The 17,453-nt window shown below is 45.7% G+C and overlaps 1 long non-coding RNA gene across 1 annotated transcript; it reads right to left on the bottom strand.

The window, feature by feature from the left end:
• Nucleotides 1-2,116: 2,116 nt before the first annotated feature.
• On the bottom strand, nucleotides 2,117-14,509 carry LOC132598334 (uncharacterized). The gene is made up of 3 exons (XR_009566374.1): nucleotides 14,422-14,509; nucleotides 10,198-10,265; nucleotides 2,117-2,180 (listed from the first exon to the last, which is right to left on the bottom strand). It is a non-coding gene; the product is annotated as an uncharacterized lncRNA (long non-coding RNA).
• Nucleotides 14,510-17,453: the final 2,944 nt, after the last annotated feature.

The raw sequence follows: 17,453 nt of genomic DNA, 5'->3' as shown, positions 1-17,453 counted from the left end.
TTTTGATAGAGGAGGCAAGAATATACAAGGGAGAAAAGACAACCTCTTCAATAAGTGGTGCTGGTAAAACTGGACAGCTACATGTAAAAGAATGAAATTAGAACACTCCCTAACACCATACACAAAAATGAACTCAAAATGGATTAAAGACCTAAATGTAAGACCAGACAGTATAAAACTCTTAGAGGAAAAGATAGGTAGAACACTCTTTGACATAAATCACAGCAAGATCCTTTTTGACCCACCTCCTAGAGAAATGGAAATAAAAACAAAAATAAACAAATGGGACCTAATGAAACTTAAAAGCTTCTGCACAGCAAAGGAAACCATAAACAAGACCAAAAGACAACCCTCAGAATGGGAGAATATTTTTGCAAATGAAGCAACTGACAAAGGTTGTTTTTTTTTTTTAAAGAAGATGTTGGGAGTAGGAGTTTATTAATTAATTTATTATTTATTTTTGCTGTGTTGGGTCTTCATTTCTGTGCGAGGGCTTTCTCTAGTTGTGTCAAGTGGGGGCCACTCTTCATCGTGGTGCACAGGCCTCTCAATATTGTGGCCCCTCTTGTTGTGGAGCACAGGCTCCAGACGCGCAGGCTCAGTAGTTGTGGCTCACGGGCCTAGTTGCTCCGCGGCATGTGGGATCCTCCCAGACCAGGGCTCGAACCCGTGTCTCCTGCATTAGCAGGCAGATTTTCAACCACTGCACCACCAGGGAAGCCCCTGACAAAGGTTTAATCTCCAAAATTTACAAGCAGCACATGCAGCTCAATATCAAAAAAACAAACCACCCAATCCAAAAATGGGCAGAAAATCTAAATAGACATTTCTCCAAAGAAGATATACAGATTGCCAACAAACACATGAAAGAATGCTCAATATCATTAATCATTAGAGAAATGCAAATCAAAACTACAGTGAGATATCATCTCACACGGGTCAAAATGGCCATCATCAAAAAATCTACAAATAATAAATGCTGGAGAGGGTGTGGAGAAAAGGGAACCCTCTTGCACTGTTGGTGGGAATGTAAATTGATATAGCCACTATGGAGAACAGTATGGAGGTTCCTTTAAAACCTAAAAATAGAACTACCATATGACCCAGCAATCCCACTACTGGGCATATACCCTGAGAAAACCATAATTCAAAAAGAGTCAGGTACCACAATGTTCATTGCAGCTCTATTTACAATAACTAAGAAATGGAAGCAACCTAAGTGTCCATTGACAGATGAATGGATAAAGAAGATGTGGCACGTAAATACAATGGAATATTACTCAGCCATAAAAGGAAACGAAACTGAGTTATTTGTAGTGAGGTGGATGGACCTAGAGTCTGTCATACAGAGTGAAGTAAGTCAGAAGGAGAAAAACAAATACCTCATGCTAACACATATATATGGAATCTAAAGGAAAAAAATAATTGTTCTGAAGAACCTAGGGGCAGGACAGGAATAAAGACGCAGATGTAGAGAATAGACTTGAGGACATGAGGAGGGAGAAGGGTAAGCTGGGACCATGTGAGAGAGTGGCATGGACATATATACACTACCAAATGCAAAATACCTAGTGGGAAGCAGCCGCATAGCACAGGGAGTTCAGCTTGGTGCTTTGTGACCACCTAGAGGGGTGGGATAGGGAGGGTGGGAGGGAGACGCAAGAGGGAGGAGATATGGGGATATATGTATATGTATAGCTGATTCACTTTGTTATAAAGCAGAAACTAACACACCATTGTAAAGCAATTATACTGTAATAAAGATGTTAAAAAATTCAAAGAGAAAAGGTAGTTAGAAAATAAAATGCATACAGGAAGATATTTCGTTCAAGATTTTTTCTTTTTTTTTAAAGAAGATGTTGGGGGTAGGAGTTTATTTACTTATTTATTTTTCCTGTGTTGGGTCTTCGTTCCTGTGCGAGGGCTTTCTCTAGTTGCGGAGCGGGGGCCACTCTTCATCGCGGTGCGCGGGCCTCTCACTGTCGCGGCCTCTCTTGTTGCGGAGCACAGGCTCCAGACGCGCAGGCTCAGTAATTGTGGCTCACGGGCCCAGTTGCTCCGCGTCATGTGGGGTCTTCCCGGACCAGAGCTCGAACATGTGTCCCCTGCATTAGCAGGCAGATTCTCAACCACTGTGCCACCAGGGAAGACCTCGTTCAAGATTTTTAAAAGCCACCTAGCTGACATCAAAAGGCTGTAATCAATGAAAGCATACCTCTCTTCCCTACCACAAAATTTAGAATAATACATTCAATATAAAGGCGACAATACTAAGGTGACTCCAACAGGTGAATTTTCATTATGGTGTCTATAGCACTGTGAAATATCTGTCAACTGTAAGCAAGATGATTCCTGGGCTGGACTAACTCAGGCTTTCTCCTGTTGTGTGTTAGCAGCCTGTGTTGATCTCAGCAGCCCACCTGCTGATGACCAGTGTGACACGTTCCTGAGATGGGAAGCACTAAAGTTCTGTGTTTTGAAACACACTTTTGAAAAGAGGAAAAGATGAGTTATAGACTGGGAGAAAATATTTGCGAAAAACGTATCTATATCTCTCTATATAATATATATGTAAATAATCAAGAATAAGAAAACAAACAACTCAATTATTAAGTGGACAAAGTATTTGAACAGAAATTTCATCAAAGAACAGGTATAGATGGCAAATAATCACATGAAAAGAAGTTCAACGTCATTAGTCACTGTGCAAATGTAAATTAAAGCCATAGTGAGACATCATTATATACTTGTTAGCATAGAAAGAAAAAAAAATGACGATACCAGTACTGGCAAGTTCAGCCCTCATACATTGCTGGGAGGAATGCAAAATGTTACACCACTTCAGAAAACAGTTTGGAAATTTCTTAGGTTAAACATTCACTTACAATATGATCTGGCAATTCCATTCCTAAGATAAATGAATATTTATTCCCACCAAAACAACTATTCCCACGAAAACCTATACATAGTTATAATAGCATTTTTTTTTTTAAAGAGTTTTTTCTTTTTTTTTTTTTTTCCCATACGCGGGCCTCTCACTGCTGTGGCCTCTCCCGCTCGGGACACGCAGGCTCAGCGGCCATGGCCCACAGGCCCAGCCACTCCGCGGCATGTGGGATCTTCCCGGACCGGGGCACGAACCCGTGTCCCCTGCATCGGCAGGCGGACTCTCAACCACTGTGCCACCAGGGAAGCCCCTATAATAGCATTTTTATTCATAATTGCTACAAACTGGAAACAACCCAAATGTCTTTCAACTGGATAGATATTAACTGTGATATGTCTATACAATAGAATACTTAGCAATAAAAGGAAATACTGCTGATATACACAATAATATGGGTGACTCTCAAATGCATTGTTAAGTGAAAGAAGATAGACTCAGAAAATTACGTAACATGAGATGCCCTTTACGTGACATTCTGGAAAGGTCACGAAACAGATTAGTAGTTGCCAGCAGATGGGGGTGGCAGGGGATATCGACTACAGAGAGTCATATGGAATTTGAAAGGGGGGATAGAACTGTTTTATTTATTTTAATTTTCATGGTGGTTACACAACTCTGCTTTTGCTAAATCTCCTAGAACTGTATAGTTTAAAGGGTGAATCTTAAGGTAGGTAAATGTGATGGTTAATTTTATGTGTCAACTTGACTGGGCTAAGGGGTGCCCAGAGAGTGGTTTATGAGGAAGTTTCCAGAAGAGATTAACATTTGTATTGATAGACTGAGTAAAGAAAGTTGCCCCCACTGGTGCACGTGTGCATCATCCAGTCTGTTCTTGAGGGTGTAAATAGAACAAGAAGGCAGAGGAAGGGTGAATTTGCTTTTTTTGGCTTGAGCTGGGACATCCATCTTCTCCTGCCCTCAGATATCTGCTTATGGTTCTTGGGCTTTTGGACTCAAACTGGGAATTATACCATTGGTCCTCCAGTTCACAGGTCTTTAGACTTGGACTTACACCATCTGCTCCCCTGGTTCTCAGGCCTTCAGACTCTGAATTACACCACCAGCCTTCCTGGTTCTCCAGCTCGCAGACAGCAGATCATGGGACTTCTTGGTCCCCATAATAAAATGAGCCAATTCCTGTAATAAATGTCCTCTTTATCTGTCTACCTATCTATCTATCTATCTATTTATCTGTCTATCTATCTACTATTGGTTCTGTTTCTCTGGAGAACCCTGACTAATACACTAAATATATATCAATAAACCTGACCCTCTTAAATAAAAAATCCATATCAACAGAATAAAGAAGAATCATATAATCATCTCAATAGATGCAGAAAAATGTATTTGAAAAATTCATTAAAAACACTCATTCATGATAAACATTCTCAACAAACTAGGCATGAAAGGGAACTTCCTCAACTTAATAAAGGATATCAAAGAAAAACCTACAGATAATATAATTAATGGTGAGATACTGAACAATTTTCCTCTAAAATGGGAAAAAGGTAAGGATAGCCGCTCTCCCATTTCTATTCAAAATTGTTCTGGGAGCCCTAACAAATACAGGGAGGCAAGAAAAAGAAATAATAGAGTTACAAAGGAAAAAAATATTAACTTTGTGTGCACAGATATGATTGTATATGTACAAAACCAAAGGAATCAAGAAAGAAACTTCTAGAACTAATAAGTGCTTCGTACTATGGGGCACAAGATCAATGTTCAAAATTATTCCTATTTCTATATACTAATGATAAACAATTGAAAAACAGGGTTTAAAAGATGCCATTTTAAAGCAACAAGTTCTCAGTCAGAGAAAAATACTGTATGATATTGCTTATACGTGGAATCTAAAAAATACAACAAACTAGTGAATATAACATAAAAGAAGCAGACTCAAAGATACAGAGAACAAACTAGTGGTTACCAGTGGTGAAGGGAGTGAGGGGGAGTGGGAGGTACAAACTACTGGGTGTAGAATAGGCTCAAGGATGTATTGTACCACGTGGAGAATATAGCCAATATTTTGTAATAACTGTAAATGGAAAGTGACCTTTAAAAATTGTATATATAGGGCTTCCCTGGTGGCGCAGTGGTTAAAAGTCCGCCTGCCGATGCAGGGGACATGGGTTCGTGCCCCGGTCCGGGAAGATCCCACATGCCGCGGAGCGGCTGGGCCCGTGAGTCATGGCTGCTGAGCCTGCGCATCCGGAGTCTGTGCTCCGCAACGGGAGAGGCCACAGCAGTGAGAAGCCCGCGTACCGCAAAAAAAAAAAAAAGGTATATATAAAAACAACAACAACAACTCCTCGGTAGCAGTGAGCACATCTAGTGGCCAGATCTTTGTTTCTAAAACCATTCTCCAATGAACAGGAGCAGGGTCCTTGGTGAAATGGCTGATTCTAGGACTGGGACAGGAAATACACAGGATGAACCTGGAGCATCCTGCAGTGCCAGAGAGTAAGTGCTAAGAGTAACTGCAAACAAACAAAATCAAAAACCACTTTGATAGGGATATATCAAAGCAACACAAGAAACTGAAAGAGCTCCCAAAGGCTCAAAGCTGGAACAATTTGTTCAACAAAATAAATAAAGTAGTACTAGATTATAATCCAAAGTATGTAATAAATATCCGTGAGTCCATACTCTTATAAACAAATGACTGAATAAATAAATAAATGGGGAAGGAAAGATCACCCATGCAGAAGAATTCCAAATAATTTATGTAGATATACTACTTCCACACTCCCAAAGTGTGGCTGACCACAGTGACTTCTTTCCAAAGAGTATGTATGGAGTATAGAATGGAGTGCGGGGAAAAAGTAACTTTACAGGGGAGAAGCCTGACCAACACTGCCTCAGCCAGGTGATCAAGGAAGGTAAAATCAAGAGTGATTAGTATGTACATTAGCATGCAAAAAAGGGTACTGCAGTACCCTTGTACCCTTGCACTGCAAAAAAAAAAAAAAAAAAAATTTGTTTTCATATTGCAAAGACATGTCCTCATAAAAGAAATATAATTATCTAATGATACAATAAATATTTGTTTAAAAAATTGGGGGGCAAAACTAATAAAAGCAAACAAAACCAAGCAGTTGGTGGCCGTGAGGAGAAAAGACTGTAGGGGCTGACAGGGGAGACAGGAAGAACCATCCAGAGTCTAGTACACTAGACCAGGCATGACGTAAATAGGAAGCTAGCTAAGGCGTTGACAAAGCCTAATTGGTAAGGGGTGAAGAGGAGGTTTAGGAGGTGGGACTGAACGTTAGAGAGGCTCCAGGGATGCACCCAGCACAGAAGGCCCTCATATACCCTTATTTTACAGATGGGGAGTCTGAGACTCAGAGAGGGGAAGCAACTTGCGTGTGGCCACACAGCATGCTGACAGCATATATTGGACGGCAACTCAGCTCCCATCTCTGGTCAGGTGTTCCTTCCATGCCAGACAGTCTGTGTTCTGCTCTCTCTTGCTCTCTTAGCCAACCTTGTCCTCAGGAAATTTCCAAAGTCATCTCAGCCTCTGCAGTGGGAGGGGAGTCCCCAGGCCTCCTTACTCAGCGCTGCCTCTGGCTGCTGACAGGCCGGAGAGGCAGTGGGTACCGCGGTGAGCGAAGGTCACCTGAGGCTTCTCCTGGAGCAGCTGCCTGCTCTGCACAGCTATGAGGCTGACCCCCAGCGGCAGTTGTTATTTTAAGTAATTCATGCTGGAGGAGGAAGCGACTGAGGAAAATGTGAAAATGAGTAGCTATTGCGAGATGTGTGTGATAAATGAAGCAGGGAACATAAAGACAGACCAAGAGGCACATCTGTTATTTTTGTTCCTTTTTATAGCAACATCTAAGTCAGACTTTTCACACCAAGTAGGAACCTTAGCTGCTGAGCGATTTCCTGACCCAAGCACTCATGAGCCCGGATGGCAGGGGAAGGAGGGAGGGTGCCGTCGGGGCCCTGGGAACAGTGTGTGAGCCCTCAGAGAAGTACCCCAGGCCCAGGCGCCAGGCACAGCCGATCTGAGGCTCTGAGCAGGGGGCGCTGGAGGGCTTCGAAGGCCACTGTTCTTCTCACTTCCCCTCCGTTTACTGAAGAATAGGGTGGCGACCTCAGTCAGCCCCTAAACCCAGGGATGTCCGCACCCACACTGCCCCTCACCAGCAGCCAAGAATGCAAGGGGGCCGTTTTCACAAGAAGATGGACCCGGTACCCTGAACCTGGGGGAATGCTGGCTTTCTCTTTCAAGGCGCTTTCCCTCTGTTGAGAGGCAGAGGGAGTGCCCGGTGCCGCCGTGCCAGTGGGGACTGAGCCTGGGGGTGGCCAGAAGTGTCCTGGCAGAGCGAGCTTCCTGCAGGGGGACTGTCTCTGTTCCGAGACTCATCAGCGGCTCAGAGGAGGGATTGAGGGGCTGCTGGGGGAGCCGTATCCCTGAGACGGCCCCCGTCAGCCTGCTCAGGCCCTCCCCTGGATGCACACGGGAGGCTCTGGAGCATCCTGGGAGCGTGGAGGGATTAAGCCGTTAGCCACGAGCACCTTCGCTCTCATTGTTTGTTTCTGTTGATGGTGCGCTCAGCTGTGTGCTGAGCGCTACTGTGGGACTCAGGGAGAGAGGGGGTCTACCCTTGCCTGGGCACAGTAACCTCCTGGTTGGAGCCGGAGCAGCTTCAGAGAAACAAGAGGTACAGATGAGCGGGAGGACGGGAGGCAAGACCAAGGCTGGGAACAGGGGCGGGAAGAGGGTTCCAGGAAAATGATTGAATACTTGGAAAAATTGCAATGAGGCATGCAGCAGAGAGGGACATGGCCTTGTCCAGGAGTGGGGCTGGAAACCACACGTCCACAGACCTCCCTGTCAGCATGACTGGGTAGTTTTCTCCAGCACTGGGGACAGCCTGGAAGCAGAAGTGGGTGGCGAAGTCATCACTGGCTGTGCATTGGCCAGGCAAACCCTGCACAGCAGGAGGACCATCCTCCCCTTCTCCCTTTCATTTGGAGCAGGAAGTAAGCAGCGGCTAGGTGTGGCTATGTGACCAGGTTCTGGCCGATGAGAGATAAGAGGAAGGTGTTGGATGGGAAGGTTCCAGAGCAGGAGGATAGACTGCTGGGGCTCTCCCTTTTGTTCTCCCCTCCTCTTCCTTCCTCCGTTATGCGGTCTGGAACGTAGACACCATGGCTGGTGCTCAAACAGCCATCTTGGACTATGAGACAACGTGCAAACAGTTAAGAGAAGAGCATGGGTCCCCCATCCACTTAGAGCCACCATCCCCTCGGGGCTAACTACCTCTGGATTCCTTTTATGTGAGAGAAAAATAAACCCTGATGACCTTAAGAACTGCTATTTTGAGTTTTCTATTATACGCCACTGAACCTAATTCTAACAGACACAGATCAAGTATGAGGAAATTGTGGGTAATTATAAGGATGTCAGTAAAGTGATTGACCATGGGGTCTGAGCAAAGTAGGAAAGAAGCCAGGAGGTGGCGGGTACACTGGGAATGGGGACTCCAGCACCCTTTGGGCACTAACGCAGCAGAGTAGTCTATTGGGAGCAAGGGATCTTTAAGAATGGAAAACAGGAAGTTGTGGTTAGAAAGCAGAATTTCTGATTTTATGGTTTCAGAGTCTGCGTGACAAGATGTGGTCATAGTAAGTGCTAAGGTTTCCTAAATACTTCCTGTGCGACCGGCTCCCTTTTAAGTAATTGGTGTGCCTACACTCCCTCCTCACTATAATTCAGGAAGGTAGTTCCTTTTATTAGCCTATTTCATAAATAAAGAAACTGAGGCTCAGAGAGGTCAAGAAACTAATCTGAGGGGACGAAACTGGTGACTGGCTGGGTTGGCAGTAGAGCCCAGGTGGTGTGACTCCAGCGCCCAAGCTCTCAGCCAGCCCTGGCTTCTGCCTTGCACGGCACTGGGGACCACCGGGCAGAGCGGGGAGAAGCGTGTGAGCCCAGCGGGATGAAGGCCTGCGAGACTGGCCGGAGGCTGGGTGTGCGAATCCTCCAGCATGGTGGCGGGAGGTGAGGTGGAGGGGAGACGGTGAGTCACAGCACCAAGCGCTGAGTCGACAGACCCCTGCGCTGGGCCCTGGGGTTCTGAGGGCTTGGAAGACGACACAGGGCCCTAGGGAGCCAGCACCCTGCAGCGTGAGTTAGATTTCGGCTGAAGCAGAAGAAAGGGAGGCTCTAGAACCAGATGGCCTAGGGTCAGATCCCATCTTCCTCACCGTGTCACCTTGGACAAGTTACTTAACCTTTTGTGCCTCAGTGTCCTCCTGTGTATGGGCATAATAGTAGGTCCTACCTCATAAGACTATGCAGATAAAATGAATTAACACCGGGGAAGCACTATGGACAGCGCCCACAAGGTGAGCACTCAATACTCTTGCCGCTGCTGTTTCACAGAGCTCCGTGGAGAAGGGAAGGGGCAGGGATAAGAGTGGATCAAGGTGAGGGCAGACGGTGAGAGGATTCCATGCAGGAACCACGGGGCCAAGCCACCTGTCAGGGAAGACTCTCTTCCTTCTCCTCTGCACATCACTCTGGACGTGTCCCTGGGCCTCCTCTCCTGGGTCACTTGCTTGTCTGTCTCATGTTTATAATATGAGAAACCACCTGACTCCTTCTAAGTAAATGTCTGAGCATCTCGGGAAGGGTGAGGAGTTTTCCTCTAAACTCCCATGGGTTTCTGAACCCATCCCCGGGTATCACTAGGCACCTGTTTCATGGTCACTGTCCACATGGTGTTTGTTGGATGATGGCATGAGCTCATGTGGCCAGGATGCGGCCTGACTTTGGTCCACTGCCCTCCTCATCCGGCCAGGTGACCGGTTTTCAGCCCCGCCCCTGCCCTGGCTGTAGACACTGCCTTGGCCCTGACTGTTTCACATTCCATCTGGTTCCAGAGGGTCCCACACACTATGCACGGCTAGTGATTTCCTCACTCATGTCTGCAGTTATTATTAGGCACTGTTGGAACACAATCCTGCTGAGGGAACTGTTTTTATTAGCAAGTGTCATAAGGTTGATATTTGTGCATCTGTTTAGGAAACATTCTGGCGAGGCTGAGACAAGTATTAGTGAGGATGCCAGCGAGTCTGGGAAAGAACCAGGCATCCCTGGGCCAAAAAAGCACCTGGATGGCTACAGGACTGTGGGCAGGTCAGAATTCCCTCCCCAGTGTCCCCACCCCCCGTCAGGAGGGCTGCAGCTCCAGGCAGTGGCTGGCCCAGCCTCAGAGCCCAGGGTCTACCCTTACCTGTGCTGCTGACCCGCTGTGTGATGATGGGCAAGTCATCTTGCCTCAGTGGGCGTCACAGTGTCAATCTGTGGAATGGACATAATGAGTGTCATCTCACAGGGTTTTTAAAAGGCCCAACAAAAAGTATAAAAATGAAAGTGCAGTGGCTATCATATGGGCCCCCATGTGTGGAGTGCCAGCACGCACGGGTACTGTGCGGAGTACAGGAACCAGCGGATTTGACCCTCAGGACGGTGTGTGGGCTGGGGTGAGAGAGGTTACGTCTCTTCCAGATTCACAGAGGCTGTGAGCAGAGAGGCTGAGATCTAGATCTTGGTGAACCTGGCTCCAAAGGTCATGCTGCGCCAGAAGGCACAACAGCCTCAAAAAATTACCACCCACCCACCCCCGACCTCCAGCTTGTCTGGGAGGCCCGGGAAATGAGGAGAGCAGAAGAGAAGATGGGGCTAGGACAGAGCTGCGAAGGAAAAGGGAGAAAAGGGAAGGATTCCAGATGGGCAGATTGGATTGGGGGGAGCACAGGAGGGCTCTGGGCGCTGGTGGTTTCTTTTTTTTTCTTAGTGGTAGTTACCTGGGTGTCTTCACTTTGTGATAATTTATGGACCCGTACACCATGATTTTTACACTTTTCTGTACATATGTTATACTTTTTTAAAAGGTTAAAAAGAAAATAGGAACTTTGTAGCATAGTTAGTACAAATGTATTTTTAAAGTTCATACTCATTATTACTTATGCAGATCTCATCTGCGTCTATTCTAATGACACTAAAAAATTATGTTTAAGAATCTGAAGGTATCCAAGTAAAATTCCCAAGCGCCCGGGTCAATGTATAAATCCCAGAACTGAAATTCTGAGGATCATTGACCCTTCCCTGTGGCTGACTAACTCCTGACATGGAACCCACCAGCGGTCGTAGGTCATCCTTCCTTCTTTTCCCATCCAGAAGGTGATTTCCTCCAGCTTCCCTTTTATTTAGGTTGACTACAAAACTCAGGTTAGCTAATGAGGTGTGAGCAGAAGTGTTATGTGAAACTTCAGAGAATGTCTTTTTAAAAAAATTTTTTACTGGAGTATAGTTGATTTACAAATTTGTGTTAGTTTCAGGTGTAAAGCAAAGTGAATCTATTATACATATACATATATCCACTCTTTTTTGGATTATTTTCCCATATAGGCCATTACAGATTATTGAGTAGAGTTCCCTGTGCTATACAGTAGGTCCTTATTGGTTATGTATTTTATATATTGTAGTGTCTATGTGTCAATCCCAATCTTCCCATTTATCCCTCCATCCCTTACACCCAGAGAATGTCTTTAAATGGAGAAAGACCTCCATTTCTTTATCTCTTTCCTCATCTTGTTAACTGGGACTTAGATCTGATGGCTGGAGCTCTGGTGTCTATTTTGGAACATGAAGACAAGAGCTACTTCCTTGGAATATTAAAGTGATGAGCTAGAAGGAGCCTGGATCTTCAAAGACTTTTTTGAATGAAGCCATTCTCCTAGCCCTAGATTGCTGTTGGATATCTGTTATATAATAGAAAAGAATGTATAACTTTATTGGATTTCTGTCCCTCAGAGCTGAACCTGATTCTAACTCATATTCCCGCCATGAAAGACATGATGGCTTTTCCTTGTCCTCCTTGGGCCTCACCGTTAACCAAGGAGCTGTTGGGAAGCCAAGCTGTCACTCACCAGCCTGAAAAATACCATTAACCACTTCAAAAGATTAGGCTTTAAATGAAAGCTGAATGGACAACCCAAGTCGTATGATCTTAGGGGATCCAGGGGGTCTCCCAACTACCTCTCTCACACACATGGTGCCTGAAATTCTATCTTTATGTATTAATTCATAAGATTATATGTCTATGAGAATTCCTACTCAAATGATTCTAGTAGGGGTACTGTACTTTACTATATTATATTATATTACTTCTCACATTAGCATGAAGGCTTTTATCTTAGAAGTAGAGACTGAGTTAGAGAATTTTAAAGATGAATGGGACCTTGGGGGATCATTTAGCCCAGTGTTTTCAAACTATGCTTCAGTAAGCCCATGCCTTTCTGTGAGGGTGCCTAGGGAATGCTGTTTGGGCTGAGAAGGGGCACAAGGGGAGGGATGAAGAACACAGAGCACCCTTTTTCTTTGAAGCCAGGATTTTAATGCTGGAAAAAGTTTTAAAAACCAGAGCTCTCTTTTCTTTTATAGGCTCAAAGTCCAAGGTTGCCAATAGATTAATCAAGCCTGAATTCAGATGGCCAGTTAATGGCAGAGCCAGACCTAGGATTCAGGTTTTTGATGCTTAGGTCATGCTCTTTCCATGATTCCATACGTCCTTAGGTCAGCTTCAGGCGTGTAGTGAGACACAAGACAGGTAATCTTTGGTGGGAGGAAAGTGAAGGGGGCAGATCGTGGTCTGGGCTCCAGTGGGGATGCTGGGCCAGCAGATAGGCTGGACCAGGAAAGCCACCAGGGATTCCTGACCACCTTCACAAATTCGTTAAGACTCAACTCTCCCTCTATCTCCAGCCGTAGTAAATACTGCTGTCTAGAGCTGTACAGCTCTATAGTTTACAAAATGCTCTTACATTTAATCTTCACAGACTCCTCCTTTGAGGGGTAGGTAGTATATTTTCCGGTTTACATATGAAGATACCAGTGGGCTACAGAAGGTAGCTGTCTCTCCTGAGCTCACAGAGCTGTGACCTAAAACGTGTCACCTTCTGACTCCCCATCCCTAGCTCTTTCCCACCATCCAACAGCATCCCCAACCTCCAGGACACTGTCAACCACTCTCTCCCTCCTGGCAGGCTTTGCAGCCAAACACCAGGGCGTTCAGAAAACAAACATAATCTGCTTCCTCACTTGTAGGTTGGCCGACCTGTTGCCTGGCTTCTCTCTTTTCCTCTGAGCTTGGTGACTGTAGTCATGGGTGTAGCACCAGTAAACCAGTAACATGTGTTGGGGGTTGGTGGGATGGGCAGGAGACAGAGCCATGGGTGATGCTGTACATGGTTCTGAAATGACATTTCTGGGATGTTGAAGGGGCACAGTTCCCTACTCTCTCATTTCTTTTTTCTCAGCACTACTCGGTCACAGCAACAGTGTCCTATTAAAAAGAGGAAAAGGGAAACATAAGTGAAAAAAAAATGCTGCTCTTGGTGGAAATGGTGATTGACTCTCCAACATTCATTCCATCTTCAACTCTGTAGCAGGAATGTGGTTTCTGGAATTGACCCCAGCTCTTGGGAAGGGTTCTTAGTAGACTAAGCCAACCATGATAACACCATTGCCTTGTCAGTGATTGGTTCAAGGACCCAGATGTAAGCCAATCCCGTGCATGACATCCGTCCAGTGATTATTATGGGTTCCAGGTTGGAGGAGAGTGTCTTTCTCTTTCTTCCTCTCTCTCTCTTTCTCCCTCTGTTCTGCTAATGTCTCAATTATTGCTGAGAGCCACCATATAACCATGAGGACAGCCATGCTTAGGAAGAAGCCTATACTTTGCATGGCAGAGCTAAAGATAGAAAGAACCTGGGTTCTAGAAATACTGGTTAGCTAATTGTTGATCCCACCTCACCTCTAGTTTTTCTGTTATGTGGGAACATAAATTTCCCTATGGCTTCTGTTATTTTACTCAAAAGCTCTTAACTGGTGCACTGACCTTCAAGACACAAGATTTATTATCTCCAGAAGTGAGATGGAGTCTCATCAAGCAGCCCATATTCATGCTCAGTGGCTCCTGATGACCAGGGGCATGTATTTATGGTACAGCTGGTCAAAGTTAGAGGGCATTCTATGCATGGGAATGTCATCCTGTGATCTCCAGGCTGCACTTCAAGGATAAATGAATCTGTGCTAACCCGTTGCCAATGGATAATGGATTAACATGTTGTCATCTATCAGGCCTTTGTAGACATAATGCCTGAACCCAGGGGGATGCCTTTTACAGTCACTCTTTATGTCAACGGAGTAGGACTTTTGCGCAGGGCTCTGCCTATCTCATGATATGGACCAGGGGTAGCCACCTACAGCCTGTGGGCCAACTCTGGTCATGCCCATTCATTTCTGTATTGGGCAACGGCAGAGCTGCCTGCAACAGAAGGGGTATGGCCCATGAAGCCTACAGAATCTGGCCTTTCCAGTAAAAGCTTGCTGACCCCTGGTATATAGCACCATCTGCTTGGCCTGTAAGTAACAACGGTCTGGGCAAACCCACCACATAGCAAGGCCAGGCCATCCTACTGGTGACTATGCTCGTGGACGAGGCTCTGTTTTCAGGGTCTTCAGGCAGAATACATCAATCCTGTTGTTTTTCATATGAAAGAAAGAAAAGAAAACATTATAAGAAATTTCCTTTAAAGAGTCCTGTTTCCACTAATTCCTATTATAACATCAGATCCATGTTCCTCCAGAAAACCACTCTCCATTAGATTGCACTGAAGACACAGGAGGATGTGGTCAAGGTGCTGTTCACCTGAAGGTTTCCTTCCAGTACTCTCTGTGCAGCTCTCCTGGGACTGGCCTTCGTTACAGGCACAGATGATACTTCACATTAAATTTCCTTCCATCAGGAGCACTGAACGAAAGCTATCAGAGCCTTTCCCAAGAGCAGGGCTTTAAAAGGGAGGGGAAAGAGCGTGTTTTTGTACCAGGAACCAGAGGGAGCCCTGGGAAGTGAAAAAAAAAAAAAAAAGTGTATCAGAGATGGGCTCTGAGCTTCCCAGTGTACAGTGGACCTGTTCCGAGCATGCTTACCGATTTCCATGAATATCAAATGAGCTGGATGGTGAAGCACTGACTTCGGTGACAGCTTTCATGAAGCAGTGAGCCTGTGCCTCTACTCCTTGCCTGCTCCCCTGGAAGGGGCAGAGAATGCCTTCTCAAGTTGGTACCGTAATGAGAAATCCATGGTGGGGTCACCTGCCAATGGGGTGTGGGGCGCTGCAGCAGTGGGGAGGGGTCTGTCACCTCCGTGTCTTTGCAGGCATTTCTCCCTCACACTGTTCTCCACCATCCTGCAGATTGATTTATCTAAAATGCAAATCTGAGCATATCATTCCCCTACTTAAAATCTTGCAATATGGGCTTCCCTGGTGGCACAGTGGTTGAAAGTCCGCCTGCCGATGCAGGGGACACGGGTTCATGCCCCGGTCCGGGAACATCCCACATGCCGCAGAGCGGCTAGACCCGTGAGCCATGGCCGCTGAGCCTGCGCGTCCGGAGCCTGTGCTCCACAATGGGAGAGGCCACAGCAGTGAGAGGCCCGTGTACCACAAAAATAAATAAATAAATAAATAAATAAATAAATAAATAAAAAATAAAAATCTTGCAATAGTTCCATGGATAAGTCCCAGCTTCCTGTGCTCTGGCTCCTGCCACCTCCCAGCCTCATCTCCAGCCACACTGAGCCGGTTGTGCCACGTCTGCTGCTGACCACATGGCTCCTCTGCCCAGCATGCCTCGTCCCAGTGCTCTACCTGGCCAACTTCCTTACCTGTCTCAATTCATGTCAAACACCGCCTCCGCTGGACATCTTCCTTGCCATTTGGCCCCTGCCCACCTATCCACCCCTGACACCCCGATTTGGGTTTACAGTCACACTTATCCTGCTCTAGGGCGCTGTGTGTCTGTCCTCACTGTGCTGTGAGCTCCTTTAAGGGCACAGACTATGACTTACTGATCTCGTTTCCCTGGCATGTCATACAATACCAAGAACATGGGAGCACCTCCATCATGGCTACCGAACATCTGGAGCTTTTAGGCCCCAGGGTGGTGGGTAAATGACACGTGCTCTGCTGTGGCCATGGCGTTAGGGCTGGGAACCTCCCCTGGTGCCTTAGAAATGGATGATCTCAGGGGAGCAGTCATCCCTTTCCATTTCTCAGGTACCTAAGGAACATTAAACATTTCTAGGCAGCTACATTGATAGGCATTGTTTGAAATTCTGGCATTATACAGACCAGCAGCAAAATGTGACTCGGGGCCAGCCCTGGGTTGTAATGAAAAACATTCAGCTGAATTCGTCAGTGCTCTTCCTCAAAGGACAGGACCTGATCCCAATGTTTCTACCCCAGGACTCTGCCTTTAAGGTGAGCAAAGGAGATACCAGGTCCCTTTTTGGCCACCATGTCATCTAAGTGTGTTCGTTTTTTGGCTGTGCTGCACGGCTTGTGGGATCTTAGTTCCCTGAGCAGGGATTGAACCCGCGCCCTTGGCAGTGAAAGTGCAGAGTTCTAACCATTGGACCGCCAGGGAATTCCCTCTAAAAGTGTTCTGAATGACATTATTATAAACCGTGTAGCTGTTTCTATCTGTGGGAATATGACATGCCCGAAGTAGCAATGAATGTCTCTGCACTGCAGTGCCCTGGATGCATAAACTATTATGGAATAATAATAACGTCTCTACCTTTTGAAGCAAACTGGGTAAACTGGGGCAAGTGCAGGAGAGAAATACCTGTGTAAACAAAAAGTGTAGCCCACCTTTCCGGTTCTACAAGGATAAAGCCATTAGCCACTGCAGTCACGCACTGACACTGAGCCCTGAAGAAAATTCAGGATGGAGAAAAACAGGAAGCGTTCTGTGCTTTGGATATACTGGCCCCTAGATAGTTAAGATGCGTATCTAAAGAAAATTTTCAAGTGATCCCAGATTCTTGCACCTTCCCATACATAGAAAAGCACTAAAATCATTAACTTGAGATGTCTGTTCTTTGTGATTAGCAGTCATCTTTTGATGTTTGACTACATGTTTTTTCCAGCAAAAAAAAAATCATGTATCCTGCCTCCTCCCTTACCTCTTTGGCATAGTTCCTCAGAGCTGTCTGGGCTATAGTCCTCAGTAAGGTCCCCAAATAAAACTTAACTCACAACCTTATGTTGTGCATTTTTCTTTCAGTTGTCACCTGGGAGGTGGTGCTGAGACAGAAGAAGGATGTTTCTCAGGTTGGAGATGTGAAGGCCAATGGTGACGTCATATCCGTGTTCAAGGGACATGAACATGTTCAGTTCCCTTCATAAGGGAACTGAACAAGGAGTTTAAGTTATAGTTACAGTCTATAATAATAATTTTTTTAATAATAATGATTTATTGAAAACAAGACTGATGGCACAGAGTCCAGTGTCTGAAGCTGCCCATGCAAGTGGCAAACCCTGGCTCTCTGGATTACGAGGCCATCCCTGGGCATTTCTAGTCAGTGGCCACAAGACACCCTCATCCCAGAAAAAGTGTCCCCAAACCAGAAATCTG

Source organism: Globicephala melas, chromosome 13, assembly GCF_963455315.2.
Source record: "Globicephala melas chromosome 13, mGloMel1.2, whole genome shotgun sequence".
Taxonomy (NCBI): domain Eukaryota; kingdom Metazoa; phylum Chordata; class Mammalia; order Artiodactyla; family Delphinidae; genus Globicephala; species Globicephala melas.
Note: the sequence above shows the minus strand (reverse complement) of the source record. Positions and strands in the feature narration are given on the sequence as shown.